The sequence below is a fragment of the Bison bison genome, unplaced genomic scaffold (assembly GCF_000754665.1).
Source record: "Bison bison bison isolate TAMUID 2011002044 unplaced genomic scaffold, Bison_UMD1.0 scf7180017858770, whole genome shotgun sequence".
NCBI classification, from domain to species: Eukaryota; Metazoa; Chordata; class Mammalia; order Artiodactyla; family Bovidae; genus Bison; species Bison bison.
Genome location: NW_011489342.1, coordinates 497,284 through 512,181, shown reverse-complemented (window position 1 = coordinate 512,181; position 14,898 = coordinate 497,284). Strand labels below are relative to the sequence as shown.

The 14,898-nt window shown below is 41.3% G+C and overlaps 1 pseudogene; it reads right to left on the bottom strand.

Annotated features, from left to right (window-relative positions):
* Positions 1–1,336: 1,336 nt before the first annotated feature.
* LOC104980612 overlaps positions 1,337–14,898 on the bottom strand; it is a 57,785-nt pseudogene continuing 44,223 nt past the window's right edge.

Sequence of the window (14,898 nt, the reverse complement as noted above, 5' to 3'; positions counted from 1 at the left end):
AGTTTATTTCCTCTGCAGCACCTACACATCTGTCCATCTTTTTTTTTTTTTAACCCAGATGGTGATTGCAGCCATGAAATTAAAAGACGCTTACTCCTTGGAAGGAAAGTTATGACCAACCTAGACAGCATACAGTGGAGAATGAAAAAAGTTGGCTTAAAGCTCAACATTCAGAAAATGAAGATCATGGCATCTGGTCCCATCACTTCATGGGAAATAGATGGGGAAACAGTGGAAACAGTGTCAGACTTTATTTTTCTGGGCTCCAAAATCACTACAGATGGTGACTGCAGTCATGAAATTAAAAGACGCGTTACTCCTTGGAAGGAAAGTTATGACCAACCTAGATAGAATATTCAAAAGCAGAGACATTACTTTGCAACCAAAGGTTCGTCTAGTCAAGGCTATGGTTTTTCCAGTGGTCATGTATGGATGTGAGAGTTGGACTGTGAAGAAGGCTGAGCGCCGAAGAATTGATGCTTTTGAACTGTGGTGTTGGAGAAGACTCTTGAGAGTCCCTTGGACTGCAAGGAGATCCAACCAGTCCATTCTGAAGGAGATCAGCCCTGGGTGTTCTTTGGAAGGAATGATGCTGTAGCTGAAGCTCCAATACTTTGGCCACCTCATGTGAAGAGTTGACTCAGTGGAAAAGACTCTGATGCTGGGAGGGATTGGGAGCAGGAGAAGAAGGGGACGACAAAGGATGAGATGGCTGGATGTCATCACCAACTCGATGGACATGGGTTTGGGTGAACTCCGGGAGTTGGTGATGAACAGGAAGGCCTGGCGTGCTGTGTTTCATGGGGTTGCAAAGAGTTGGACACAACTGAGTGACTGAACTGAACACTTTTATTTTCCTTTTTTCCTCCTCACATACAGAACTTTTCCACACACTAAATTTCTTGCAGCTATAAAGTCATTTGATATTGATCAGGTACCATTTTATCCCCTAAAACTTTGCTGACATCAAAATATGACAGTTAACCAGTGTTAAATCTATAAAATATTTACATAGCACAGCACGTTCAAGCTTTAGACACTTGGCAATTAAACCACATAAAAACTGGACAAGACCCCCAACCTACATGTTCAGAATCAGGTGTTCACAGTCCCTATCTGGTGTCTGTACATGGTTCAAAAGGCAGCAGAGGCAACAGGCAGTTACTTAGAAAGACATGGACCACTATTATCTGGAAGCACATTATGTTATCGCAGTGTCATGTACCACTCCATGTTTCTCCAAGATGGTCTCATAATTCTGGAATGGCAGGTCCCGCTGATACAAAATGAAGACAGACAACACAACGTTTACTCTGTGGAGACATCCTAACTCCTACTATGCATGTGTGGTGATCTTGAATGCAACTCGTCCTAAAAACTTGTCACGGTCATTCTGGGTTTTTAGGTTGGGTGATCCACAATCTTGCACTCAACCATTACTTCTTCTACGTCACCATCACTACCAAAGCTGAGCTGGACGGCAACTAGTGGCTGCAGGTAGCTCCCATACAGTTTTTTTTCCATAGTATGGAAAATATTTTAAATCTATCATTCCTTTGGGAGAATAAGTGGATAGAACTCCAGTGCTTTCACTCTTTCCAATACAGTCTATCCTTGGTTCTCCTTGAGGCTTTAATCCAATTTTTCTGTTCGTTTTCACAAGAATACAAGGGTTTCTTGCTTGGTAGCCATACGTGGGATCATCCACACCACTGCATGCTTCAAGTAAGGCAAGAGGAAACTGACACGCAGTGTATTCTAGATCCTTCTGCTCAAAAATTTCCGCTGGTACAATCTGTGAGATTCTTCTGTTCTTCTAGGCCATATGGCTTTAGAAATTTCTTAAGGTCATCAATGTACCCTTGATAGGATTCTGAATCAGACAGGCTGAATGAAAAGTCCAACACCGACAATAGTTTTGGAAAAACCATTTCAGTCCTGGACTAGGAACCTGGTCACAATATTTTGGAACCTCATTGTTCAGAGTCTGAAGCATGGCCCACATTGTGAATGAAAAGAGTGCAGCCAGGAACCCATAAAAGACTAGGTAGAAGAGCAAGATCAAACCTCAGCTCTTGGCGGTGCACCCCAGGAACTCTCCGGTGGTCCGGTTGTAAATAAAGAGCTTCCACTCGGCCAGGCTCTGGTTGACGTCCTCAGGGTGTGTGTGCCCACTGCTAGAGGAGCGGCGGCCGCGGGGTTGGAAGCGGCGAGGAGCGCGGAGGCGCGTTGCGGCTCCAGCGGCGCAGCCCGGTGACGGGAACGGAACACTCGCTGCAATGAGAGCTCAAGCTGTCGGCGCTGCGCCGCGCCGGGCCGCCGCTCCGATGGTGGGAGCCTGACGTCTCCCATCTTCTTTCTTTATTTAATTTGACTACATCTTGTCTTCTCCACCAGCTTATGAGGTCCACGGCAGCAAGGACATGACTGTCTTTGGTCACAACTGCATACCAAGTGCCTGGCATATAATAAGAACTCAGTAAATGTTTATCAACTGGTTGGTTTGAAAAATAGTGTCCCTGTCTGGAGGGATCTAAGCTAAGCAGGCATTTGTCACTGAGGAAAATATAAAAAGCAAATGTTGCCAGGTGATTGAAAGAGAAGAATCATTCATTCATCACCTTCATTTCAGTTCAGTTCAGTTCAGTCGATCAGTCGTGTCCGACTCTTTGCAACCCCATGAACCGCAGCACGCCAGGCCTCCCTGTCCATCACCAACTCCCGGAATTCACCCAAACCCATGTCCATCGAGTCGGTGATGCCATCCAACCATCTCATCCTCTGTCGTCCCCTTCTCCTCCTGCCCTCCATATTTCCCAGCATCAGGGTCTTTTCCAATGAGTCAACTCTTCTCATGAGGTGGCCAAAGTATTGGAGTTTCAGCTTCAACATCAGACCTTCCAGTGAACCCCCAGGACTGATCTCCTTTAGGATGGACTGGTTGGATCTCCTTGCAGTCCAAGGGACTCTCAAGAGTCTTCTCCAACATCACAGTTCAAAAGCATCAATTCTTTGGTGCTCAGCTTTCTTTATAGTGCAACTCTAGCATCCATACATGACCACTGGAAAAACCATAGCCTTGACTAGATGGACCTTTATTGGCAAAATAATGTCTCTGCTTTTTAATATGCTGTCTAGGTTGGTCATAACTTTCCTTCCAAGGAGTAAGCGTCTTTTAATTTCATGGCTGCAGTCACCATCTGCAGTGATTTTGGAACCCAGAAAAATAAAGTCAGCCACTGTTCCCACTGTTTCCCCACCTATTTGCCATGAAGTGATGGGACCAGATGCCATGATCTTCGTTTTCTGAATGTTGAGCTTTAAGCCAACTTTTTCACTCTTCTCTTTCACTTTCATCAAGAGGCTTTTTAGTTCCTCTTCACTTTCTGCCATAAGGGTGGTGACATCTGCATATCTGAGGTTATTGATATTTCTCCCGGCAATCTTGATTCTAGCTTCCTTCATCACCTTAGCCACTATTTACTGAGCATCTACCATTGATGGAATAAGCCCTTTGTACTCTTCAAGAGAAACCACAGTCGTGTTCCCTCTCAGTGCTGATGAGCTTTTAATCCAGTATGGCTGACCCCAAGGTGCCCTGAGCCTCCTGCTCTCTGCTTTGACCACTTTATATAGGGTAACTGGTACTTCACAGGTACAGCAGCATTTAAATTAACTTGCCTGGTGTTTTAATTTAGAAAGTTTGGTGGGGAGCATATTCTGATAATAATGCTAATACATTATGGCTTACTAAATGTGGGACACTGGTGAGAAAAATAATTACCATCCACACTTCTATTACCCAGGGAAAATTAGCGGGCCCTCCCTCCCCCTCAAGTCTTCATTGTTTCTTTTTTTCCTTTATTGTCAGTATTACTCAAAAGGCTCACAAGAGCACATGTCCAGAATTACTGGATAAAGTAGGATATTTGGGTGGGAAATTTTTGGATTGGTGAGAAAAATGATATTAGAGAAAGAATAATGAAAAAGCTGTGGGGGACACAAATTGCTTATTTATTAGAGATACACACGGACATTCTATGAGTCCAGAAAAAAATGAAGGAGAAGAATGGCAAAAAGTTTACAATTGGTGCAGTTTTATGTCAGGTACATGAGCGTTCAATATAATGTTCTCTTTATTTTTTAGTATGTTTGAAGTTTAAATTTTTCCATAATAAACATTTTTTTTCAAGTCTATTGTAGTAATCTGGGAAAACCTAGACATGGGTGGTAGCAGAGAAAATAGAAAAGAAAAGAAAAGATTGATTAATTCAATACATTTGACTTTGATAACAGATTTGATGCAACAATTTCAGCTGAGGGAAGAAGCATAACTGACTCATTTCTATAGCCTTGGAAATAGAACAATGTCATTAAAGAGAATCTGTCTATAGATTCCTGAACTTTAAACAATGTACCTCATTGGCCTGTATGTATGGAAATTAATAAACTATGTAAGTTAAAAAAAAAGAAGGGTATTTGGGGGATTCTAATTATTCAGATATGTGCTAGGAAAAGAGGGAACTAAAGTCCTCCTTACTCATAACTGATGGGAATTAATTGGGAATGAATTGAAGATAGAGTATTAAAAGCTTCAGAGTTTGGACTTGCTTCCAGTTCACTTGCTCAAATCAGTTTCTACGCCTTACCTCTGTCTCCCCATCAGAAATGCCAATGAGCCTGGCAGTACCTCACACTATAGCAATTCAGCAAATACTGCCCTGAAATCAAGAGTAAATGTAGTACCTCCCAGAACAATGAAACAGATTCACAAGCCATATTTGGTCATCTTTCCCATAAGATGGGAAACTGTTTGAAATACGAATCATCCCATACAGGACACCTACTCTGAACTAGCTACAGTGCTGGACACTTTCCATAACTTACTGAATCTTCACAATGGCCCTAGAGGCAAGAAGTGGCTTCACATGGCAGAGGAAGACACTGAAGCTCAGCCAGGTGAGTGAATGTCCAGGGTCCCACTTGACAAGTGCCTGGATCAAGCTAGAATTCATCTCTCTATGGCTCCAAGGCCTTGTTGAGCTATACTGATAGACTTTGCCTTGACTGTGAACCGTGGGGATACAAGGAGGACTTTCCCTGTGTTGGATTTAAAACTGCTCATGAACCCACAGTGCTGAGTACAGACTATCTAAAGGGAACTAGGGAAAACATCAAATTAATTGAGATCATCACGGGGTGAGATTCCTACTTAATAGACTAACCACACTGGGGACCCGGCCTCAATACAGCCAGAATTGCAAACCACTGTCTTGTCTCATTCAGGGAATGCATTTGGACGTCTAGCTCCCTGCTACCACCTTTGATGACAGTGTGTTCAATAATCCACACTTGGGTAAGGGACTGGGCCACTGAGAGATGGGTGAGGCCCTTTTGGGAGCCCCAGGTCATGTCATGTTCCACTCTGACCTCAGTTCCAGAGGGAGAGGTCAGAGGCTGAATATGGGAACAGGATAGACCCCACAAACACACAAGCTTGTTTTGCCCCCAGAACAGAAGTGCACTGTGTTCCCTAGAAATGCTATGGGTGGGAGGGAAGTGAGGGCCAAAGAGTCAGGAGCTGCATCTGCTGACTAAGGGGAGTTTTCCAACTAAAACAATTAAGCAAGGACACGGGTGCCCTGAGAAGATTTTCCTATTTCCCGTCTTGCTGGGACCTCAGCCTTCCTTCGGCTTACACACTTTGCCTCCTCTTTGAACACTGAGTGAGGTATGTTGCTTTCCTTTCCAATGCAGGACAGGTGACCTCAGGTTTAGTGAGAGCCTCATCATGTGAAATACTCAGAAGAGGCTGGATGAACACCTGACGGGGACAGCAGGGACTTGGTTCAGATCTGACACAGGGTATTCATTCAACCTCTCGTGTTCAAATGCACCAACTGTTGAGCTGAACTAGTGCACGAAGCAGGCCTGATCCCTTCATGGAATTGACAGGTCAGGGGAGAAGACAGGCATGAGAACAAAGGCAGAAAGAAACATGTAATTACCAACTGTGGTGGTGCCATGAGTCCAAGAAGAGGGGGTATGAAGAATAACAACATGAGAATAAAGAACTTCAAGGAGGGTTCAACTTGTGTTTTAAACAGTTCATTGAGCCAGTTGGAGGCCATTCAGAAGCCATCTCATGGACCTTGGGGAAGGGTGCTATGCCTTGAACCAGGTGCTGGTGGTAGAAGTAGGGTAAAGCGATCCTATTGGATGTTTTTTTTTTTGGGGGGCCACATATTCAGATAAAAGAATGCTGTGTAGAAATGAAAGTGGATAAACATGAGATTCACATGGATGAATCTCACAAAATAACAATGAAAAGTGAAACAAAATGCAACTTGCAGTGGGATCTTAGTTCCCAGACCAGGGATTAAACCGGTGGCCCCTGCAGTGGCAGTGTAGAGTCCTAATCACTGGACCACCACGGAAGTCCCTGGATGCATATTTTGGACACAGAATTGCCAGGACTTTGTGGGACTGGAGAGGTGAGGGCTGGGAGGAAAGGTGAGGAAATGGAGATGACACCCAAGTTTGGGACTGGCTAAGAGCATCTGAAACTGTATGTTTAGAATACTGTAAGATTTCCAGGTGATGGGGCTTCAAAATGCACACTAATAGGTAAGAAGTGGGGCCAGCTATCTCTTGGAGAAACACAGAGCCACCAGGGACTAGAGGCATTGCTACCTAAAATACCTTTCTGCTGTTGGGGCTGAAAGGAGAAGCAAGTGAGGTTTTACCCAGGTGACCCAACCTCCTTTCTGTTCTCCCCCTTCCAGGATCCCAGGATTCCTACACTACCTCCAGCCAGTACGTCATTTGGGAGATAAACATAAAACAGTTCTACAATCAGTAAGAAAAACATAGACGACCCAATAGAAAATGGGCAAGAGATGTGAACAGGCTTTTCACAATAAAAGGATATCCAAGTTGCCAATAAACATGTGAAAAGGTGCTCAACTGCATTAGTTATTAGAGAAACACAGAATAAAACTATGATGAACCTACCCACCAAACAGCTAAGATGAAAAAAGCTAATGATACCAGTTGCTGGCAAAGATCCAGAGCAGCAAACTCTCTTCTAAATTATGAATGGGAATTTAAATTGACACAACTACTTTGGAAAAAGTGTTTGACAGCATCTACTAAAGCTGAATATATATATACCTCACAACCCAGCAATCCACTCCTGTGCATTCATCCAATGATATATATATGTATTTGTGTCAGAAGATACATATGAGGATGTTTTGAGGGGCACTATTCATAACAAAAACTGGGGGAAATTCAGGTGTACATCCACAAGAGAATGGACTAGTTGTAACATATTCAGATAAAAGAATGCTGTGTAGAAATCAAAGTGGCTAACCAACACTGCATGTAAGAGCATGGATGAATCTCACAAAATAAACGTTGAAAAGTGAAAAAAAATGCAAAATTTTCTATGGTTCAACTTACATGAAGTTCAAAAACTGGCAAAACTGGTGATAAAAGCCAGGAGAGTAGAAGCCTTTGGAGAGGGGGTGATGTGGTTAAGACCAGATATGAGGATGTTTCTCTGATGCTGGTAATGTTCTTTTTCTTAATCTGGGTGTCTGCTACATGGGCGAGTCCATTTCATTAAAACCATTAACCTGTGCCTTGTGGTTCGTCTACATTGAAACTTATTTATGCTATACATCAATAACATATACTCTAAAAACATCTTTTGGGAGAGCGTTTGCCTATGGCAGGCCGGGGCAATACAGCTACAATAAATAACCAAAAGCATAGTCGAGGATAACCAAGGTCATAGCCGATCAGTGCCAAGCACCAACTTAAAAGAATGAGCGTGAAAAATACTATTAATAGATTGTAAAACCCCTTTAAAATGTTTATTTTCTGAGCCTTGAGGTACTGTTATCACAGCATTTGGCTGCCAACTTAGGTTTTGTCTATATGATTTGGTTGTATTTTGGAAGTTTACAAAGGCATTGTTGCATCCTTTCCAAGGCAGGCTTTTGTACACGTATACATGTACACACCCATCTACCCACAAGGATATATACTGTACACAATGTAGCTTGTGACTATAAAACAATGAGAATGATTCCCATAACCACCCACAAAATGAGTCTGATTATTTTATCATCACACCTGCTCTCTGTGTGCATGCTCCCTGCCACTGACTGCTCATTAAAGAAATCCAAAAATGATTTGAGAAGCTGGCCTGGTCATCAAAAAACTGTGCTATGAAATGAAAAAAAAACACATTCTCTGGGGCCCACAATTTATCTATGTGCCCCTGGCCAAGTGATTCAACCTCTTAGACTCTGTTTTGGCTCATATAAAATGGAGGAAATTCTACATAAATTGTGAGACTGGAGCAAGAATTAAAGAAAATAATTTACAGGAAAGTGCCTGCTATGTATTAAGCCCTTAACAAATGTTAGACAGCTGCAGTAACCTAGCGGATAGTTTATCTTGCAATTCTACTCATTTAAAAGTAAATACATTAATAGTCTCTATTTTTTTCCACAGTTGAGTGAGAACAAAAGTTCAGGTCTTTTGAACTTGCTTTATAGACATTTTCAGAAAATGTTTAAAAATATGCCAACCCTGTCATTTCAGAAAGAAAAGCAGACACATACAGAGAAGAAGAGCATTGGAACCTTAAATTTGAAGTCATAGAACCGACACCATTTCAGGTACACACACTAACACTAAAAATAAACTGAACCACCAGTTAATGATCCAATGAAAAGAAGGCCCAGAATAAAAACCATAAAAGTAAATTTATTCTAATTTCGTAATTTAATCAGATTTATTTCAGTAAAACTAAACTACCTCCAGTGACAATAAATAATTACTAAGAGAAAAATAACTTCAACTGCAACCGTCTAAATACAAATCCTTCATTTGGGGCTAACTAAATATATATTATGTCTTTAATTGTTTTTTCCTGACCTATATTTTTTTTAACATAATTCCACTAACATTTTGACCACATTTGTGATTAGAAAATGAACTTACTTTACCTGAATACCAGGATATTAACTAAAGTGTGGGACATTTGTATAAAGGACATTAAAAATATAACCATAAAAGTTCCATTTCTAAATATTGAATGGACTACCTACAAGGATGCTGAAGTCACCCTGAACAACCAAATAGGAAGACAACAGTGAGCTAGAGTAGGGGGATGTGAAGCAAGTGCAAGGGCCCTGGGGTAAGTGAGAATATGTCACTTTGAGGAACAGAAAAAAGTTCATTAAGAATGGAGAGCCAAGTACCATGGGGAAGGTAATGGAGAAGAATGCAAGGCTATTTTTATGAAGACTTTGGATCACATGCTAATGAGTTTATTTTTTATCCACGGGGAAGCTATTAGAGGATTTTAAGTAGAGAGAACTGCAATCAGATTTGTGTTTTTGAAAGATCACTCTGATAAATAAACTATGATACATCAGATAATGAAGTATTGGTGGTGGTGGTTTAATTGCTAAGTTGTGTCCGACTCTTGGCAACCCCATGGACTGTAGCCCGCCAGGCTCCTCTGTCCATAGAATTCTCCAGGCAAGAATACTGGACTGGGCTACTATTCCCATCTCCAGGAGATCTTCCCAACCCTGGGACTGGACTTGGGTCTCCTGCATTGAAGGTGGATTCTTTATGAACTGAGCCACCAGGGAAGTCCAATGAAGTATTATTCCGTGCTAAAAAGAAATGAGCAGTCAAGCCATGAAAAGATATGGAGGAAAATTAAAGGCATATTTCTAAGGAAAAGAAACCAATTTGAAAAAGCTACATACCATATGATTCCAACTATACTGACATTCTGGAAAAGGCAAAACTATGGAGACAGTAAAAAGGAAAGATCAGTAGTTACCATGGGTTAGAGGAGAAAAAGGAACGAACAGGCAGAGCACAGGGGCTATTTCAGGCAGTGAAACTACTTTGCGTGCTGCTGTGATGGTGAACACATGTCATAGATTTGTCCAAACCCACAGAATATACAAGAGTGAAGCCTACGGGTAAACTGTGGACTTCGGCAAGAATGTGTCAACATAGGTTCATCAGTTCTAACAAATGCACTCCTATGGGGCTGAACGTTGAGAGTGTAGGAGGCTGGCTGTGTGGGAGAGCAAGGGGAACTCTCTGTACTTTAGGTTCTATTTTGCTGTGAACCGAAGACTACTAAAAAGAAAATTAAGTCTATTTTTTTAAATCACTCTAGAGTACTATGTGGAGGATGGATGGGACAGGGACAACCCTGGAGAAAGGCAGCCCAGACAAGAGACTGTTGTTGCCCCTCACTAAGACAGGGAGCAGAAAACAGGAGTGAGTTTAGGGATTGGGGGACGGGCACAGTGAGTTTAGTTGTAGAGTCAGGGGAAGCGTGTAAAGTCTCAGTTTCCCAGAGCTGAAAGGCATCCATGCCTAATACTTTTTCCATTATAAGAATTAAGCCCCAAATAAGGCCCCCAGTGTGCACCCCTGCAGCTCTGTAAACACACACATCGCAGCCAAGGCCAGCTCAAGCCATGCAGATGGTGGCTGGGCTCATGGACTCCAGAGCCAGACTCCCTGGTTTGAATCTCAGCTCTGCTACTTACCAGCTTGGACAGTTTATTTAACCTTTGTACTTCAGTTTCCTTACCTATGGGATAGTAGTACCTACCTCCTATGGTTGCTGTAGATTGAGATAGTACAAAATAGCAAGGAAAGTGATGAATTCATTAACGGCCTATGAGCCCTTGCTATCAATACAATGCCTATGCCATACTTTGAATAAAGTTTAGCTCATGTACCCACTCATCCATTCCATTGCTCATCATAACAGTAAGTATTGATGGAGTCCCCACTACTGGTACTCAAAGAGAAATCATATCCTAATTCTACTCCCAAGAAGATTAGACTAACAGAGATTAAGACTTGCAAACTATATTTCAATCCCAATTTGAAGAATGACTTGAATTCATAAATGACAGCAAATGTTATAAGAATGTATACATCACCACAAAAAAAAATTTTCAAATACTTTTAAAGTTCAAAGCCATGTATTTATCTTCCTTCATATTTATAGTTCTTCCTTTTTATATGGCTGTCTTTAAATGATATCTGTACTTAATGTATATGTATTGGGCTTGTGACTCAGTAAAGAATCCACCTGCAATGCGGGAGACCTGGGTTCTGTCCTGGGTTGGGAAGATCCCTTGGAGAAGGGAAAGGCTACCCACTCCAGTATTCTGGCCTGGAGAGTTCCATGGACTGCATAGTCCATGGGGTCACAGAGTCAAACGTGACTGCACAACTTTCAGTTCACTTCACTTCAATATATATATTATGTGTGTGCACATACAAATATATCTAAGTACTTCCCCTTGATTTGCTTTTAAAAAGCAAAGTATTTGAAGAATAAAAGACAGTGCTAGAGAACCAGGCATTATACAAAACCAACTGTATACCCTGCCACATGAGCCATGGTAGGGTGCAAAGGTTAAGAGCACAGAATCTGTAACAAGACTTTCTGAGTTTAAATCCCAGCTCTCCCACTTGCTAGTTATGTCACCCTCTATGGATGAGACCTCTTTATGCCTCAGTTTCCCCTTCTGTAAAATGGGAATATAATAGTACCTCATACAATTGTTATGTGGCTGAAATGAATTAATAAACATGAAGCACTTAACAGTAAGAACTCTCAAAGTATGTTATTATCATGCAGAAATGTTACACGTGCTTATTTATTTGTAAGGCCAGCTTAGCGTTCAAGTAACTCTGGAATATGCATCACTAACAAAGGGAAACACTAGATTTTACAAGCAATGAGTTGGTACAGGCACTTCTCATCAAGTAAGCACTGTTCAGTTCAGTTCAGTTCAGTCGCTCAGTCATGTCCAACTCTTTGCGACTCCATGAATTGCAGCACACCAGGCCTCCCTGTGCATCACCAACTCCCGGAGTTCACTCAAACTCACGTCCATCGAGTAGGCGTTAGGCCACCTTAACTGCAAGGTGTTGCCAGTCTCTAGTTCACAGCTTGAACCTGCCACCAGAGGGCGCCAACAATGGGTTTCTGACAAAGCTGTGCAAAAATGAAGGCAAGGAAAGGCAGAAACAGGTAGATTAACATTAAACTGACTTCCGGGCCTACTCCAGTCCCTCTGAGGCAGGATACTTTGTTTATATTTAAAAGTCCAGTTTCAGCCTCAAGAACCTTCTGGTTTAAATGACTGATGTTGGTTTGAGTTTTAAGCTACATAGCCCACACCTTTTTCTGAGTCACATTGCCATTCGACTTTCAAGACTTACTTCCTCTTAGATGGTGAGCTGGGCTCACAAACCTCCAGCGATGGCCCAGCCCATTCCCGACGGAGTTAGTGTGTTCCTGTTGTGCCTCCAGTGCACACGAAGATATTCTGATTGAATCACTGTCCATATTATTCCATATTACTCAGGTATATGTAAAAATATCTTTAAGTGTGCATGCTAAGTCACTTTAGTTATGTCTGACCCTTTGTGACCTCATGGACTATAACCCACCAGGCTCTTCTGTCCATGGGATTCTCCAGGCAAGAATACTGCAGTGGGTTGCCATGCCCTCCTCCAGGAAGTGTGCGTCTTACTTGTACCTAATAATTGCATGTTCTGGTGAGTCACTTTTTAAATCTACACCTTCACTGTAACACTGTAGTTCTCCATTTATAGCCTGCTTCGTAAAAAATTATTTTTGTCATTTCCCAGTCTCTATTTTTAATTAATCCATTTAAAACCTATTTCAAAAAAAAAAAAATAGATGCATTCTTATATTTAAATTGTATTCAATTGTACATAGCAGTATTTTAATCTTTTTGGCAGCTGTAGTAACATTTTAGATCCATTTGTTATCTTTTATTATCCACACAGCATCATTTGCCATTTTTAAAAGTTAACTACTATTCAATCACACACTGAATTACTTGCATTGTTCAGGAAATCATTGGAGGAAATTGTAACTGTTAAACACCTGAACAGAACAGAAACTTGGATGTTATAGTTGCACAAAACGTGTTCTAGTTCACTCTCTGTGAGATTTCAAGTTTTTATGGGTTTTGAGGCCGATAGTATCCGGCCCCATTTCCTCTCTGGCTTGTCTCCTACTTCGCTCTTCCCTGTTCTTCCTACCCTGGCCTCCGCATCATTCTTTGAATATCCTAGCCCAACCATCGTCTTGAAACTTGAGCACTAGCTGGAGGCTCTTCCTTTTTTGCTCTTTCCCCGGATATTACTTTCTTACCTCAAATAGCTCCCTTCACTGAGTTCTCCCCTGATCACCCTCTATGATATGAAACATCATCAGTGTCCTTCACCCCCAACCCCCGCTATTTTTTTCCCATGGCATCTGTCACTTCTATCTTACAGTGTTATTTTCTTCACTTTTTATGTATTGTCTGTCTCCCCTTCCTGGAATGTAAGCTCCACAAGAGCAAGGATTTTTGTTTGCTTTGCCCTTTTTAAGTATCCATGGCACCTAGAACAGAGACTGGCATATAATGGATGTTAAGTAAATATCTTTTAACTAGCTGAAAGATATTAATAATACAAGATTTTCCTGAGTAAAAGATGTCTCTTTACCATTTATACTATGAGCATCGCACCTATTATCATGTCTGCAGTTTTAGCTAAAACTGAGATGGCCACTAATCATTAATTTCAAGTGGTGCTTAGATTTTTTGGGGAAAAACAAACAAACAAACTAGAGCTTCAGCCTCAAACCATTCCCCTTCTAGCATAATCACAAGGTCAGATCTTCTAGGGAAAAAACCTCATACAGGGTCAGAGGATTCCATGATCGCTAAAATTTTCTTGTGGTGTTTTCTCCTTCCATGTGGAGAGTGACACTTTCAGTCTATGACTCTTCTCCATCATCTCTAAGCCCCTCCCTGAGCCTCTCCACCAGGCATGTCGCACTGCATGTCTGCAGTGAGGAGGAGGCCAGGCAAAGGCTGCAAAGTTCTGTTCATCTAAAAACCACGTTCATTTTCTCTGTATATGTCTATAATACAATCAAGATTAATCGGTCCCTCAATTCCCCCAAAACAAGTAAAAAATTGGTGACTGCCTTTCACCACAACCCCAATTTCTCCTCTAAAGAGAGTAATGAAAAGAATCAGATGTCACACAAAGTATGGACCACAAAACCAATGAGTTTTTGATTCAATGGGCTTCATTAAAATTAAAAATGTTTGCTATTCAAAAGACGGTATTAGAAAATGAAAAGATAAGTCACCATCCAGGAGAAAATATTTACAAATCATATAACTAGATCAACTTGTATCCAGAACATTTTTTTAAGTCTTACAATTCAATAATAAGGGCAAACAATTCAATTTTAAAACAAATGGACAAAAGATTTAAACAGATACTTCACCAAAGAAAACATACGGATAGCAAGTAAACACATAAAAAGATGTTCAGTATTATTGATCATTGTGAAAATGCAAATCAAAACCATGATGAGAAACCATAACAAATCCTCCAGCAGAAAGGCTATAATCAAAAAGACAGATAATAAGTGTTGGGGGGGATATGAAGAAACCCTCAGACGTTGCTAGTAGAAATGTAAAAAGGAAAAGCTTTAAGCTTTAATATTGCTGATGGCCCTTTTCCCTGCTTTTTGAACAAAGGGCCAGGCATTTGCATTTTGCACTAGAGGTACAAATAAAGAAGCTGTAATAAAGAGGAATGAAGTAATGACCTATACAGTAACAGGCATGAACCTCACAGCCATTCTGCTTGATGAAACAAGCAGACACCAAAGACCACGGATCGCATGATTCTATTTATATAATAGTTCTAGGGACTCAAACGGCAAAACTATAGATTCAGACAGCAGATCTGTGTTTATCTGGGGCTGGAGGATGGGAGCAGAGA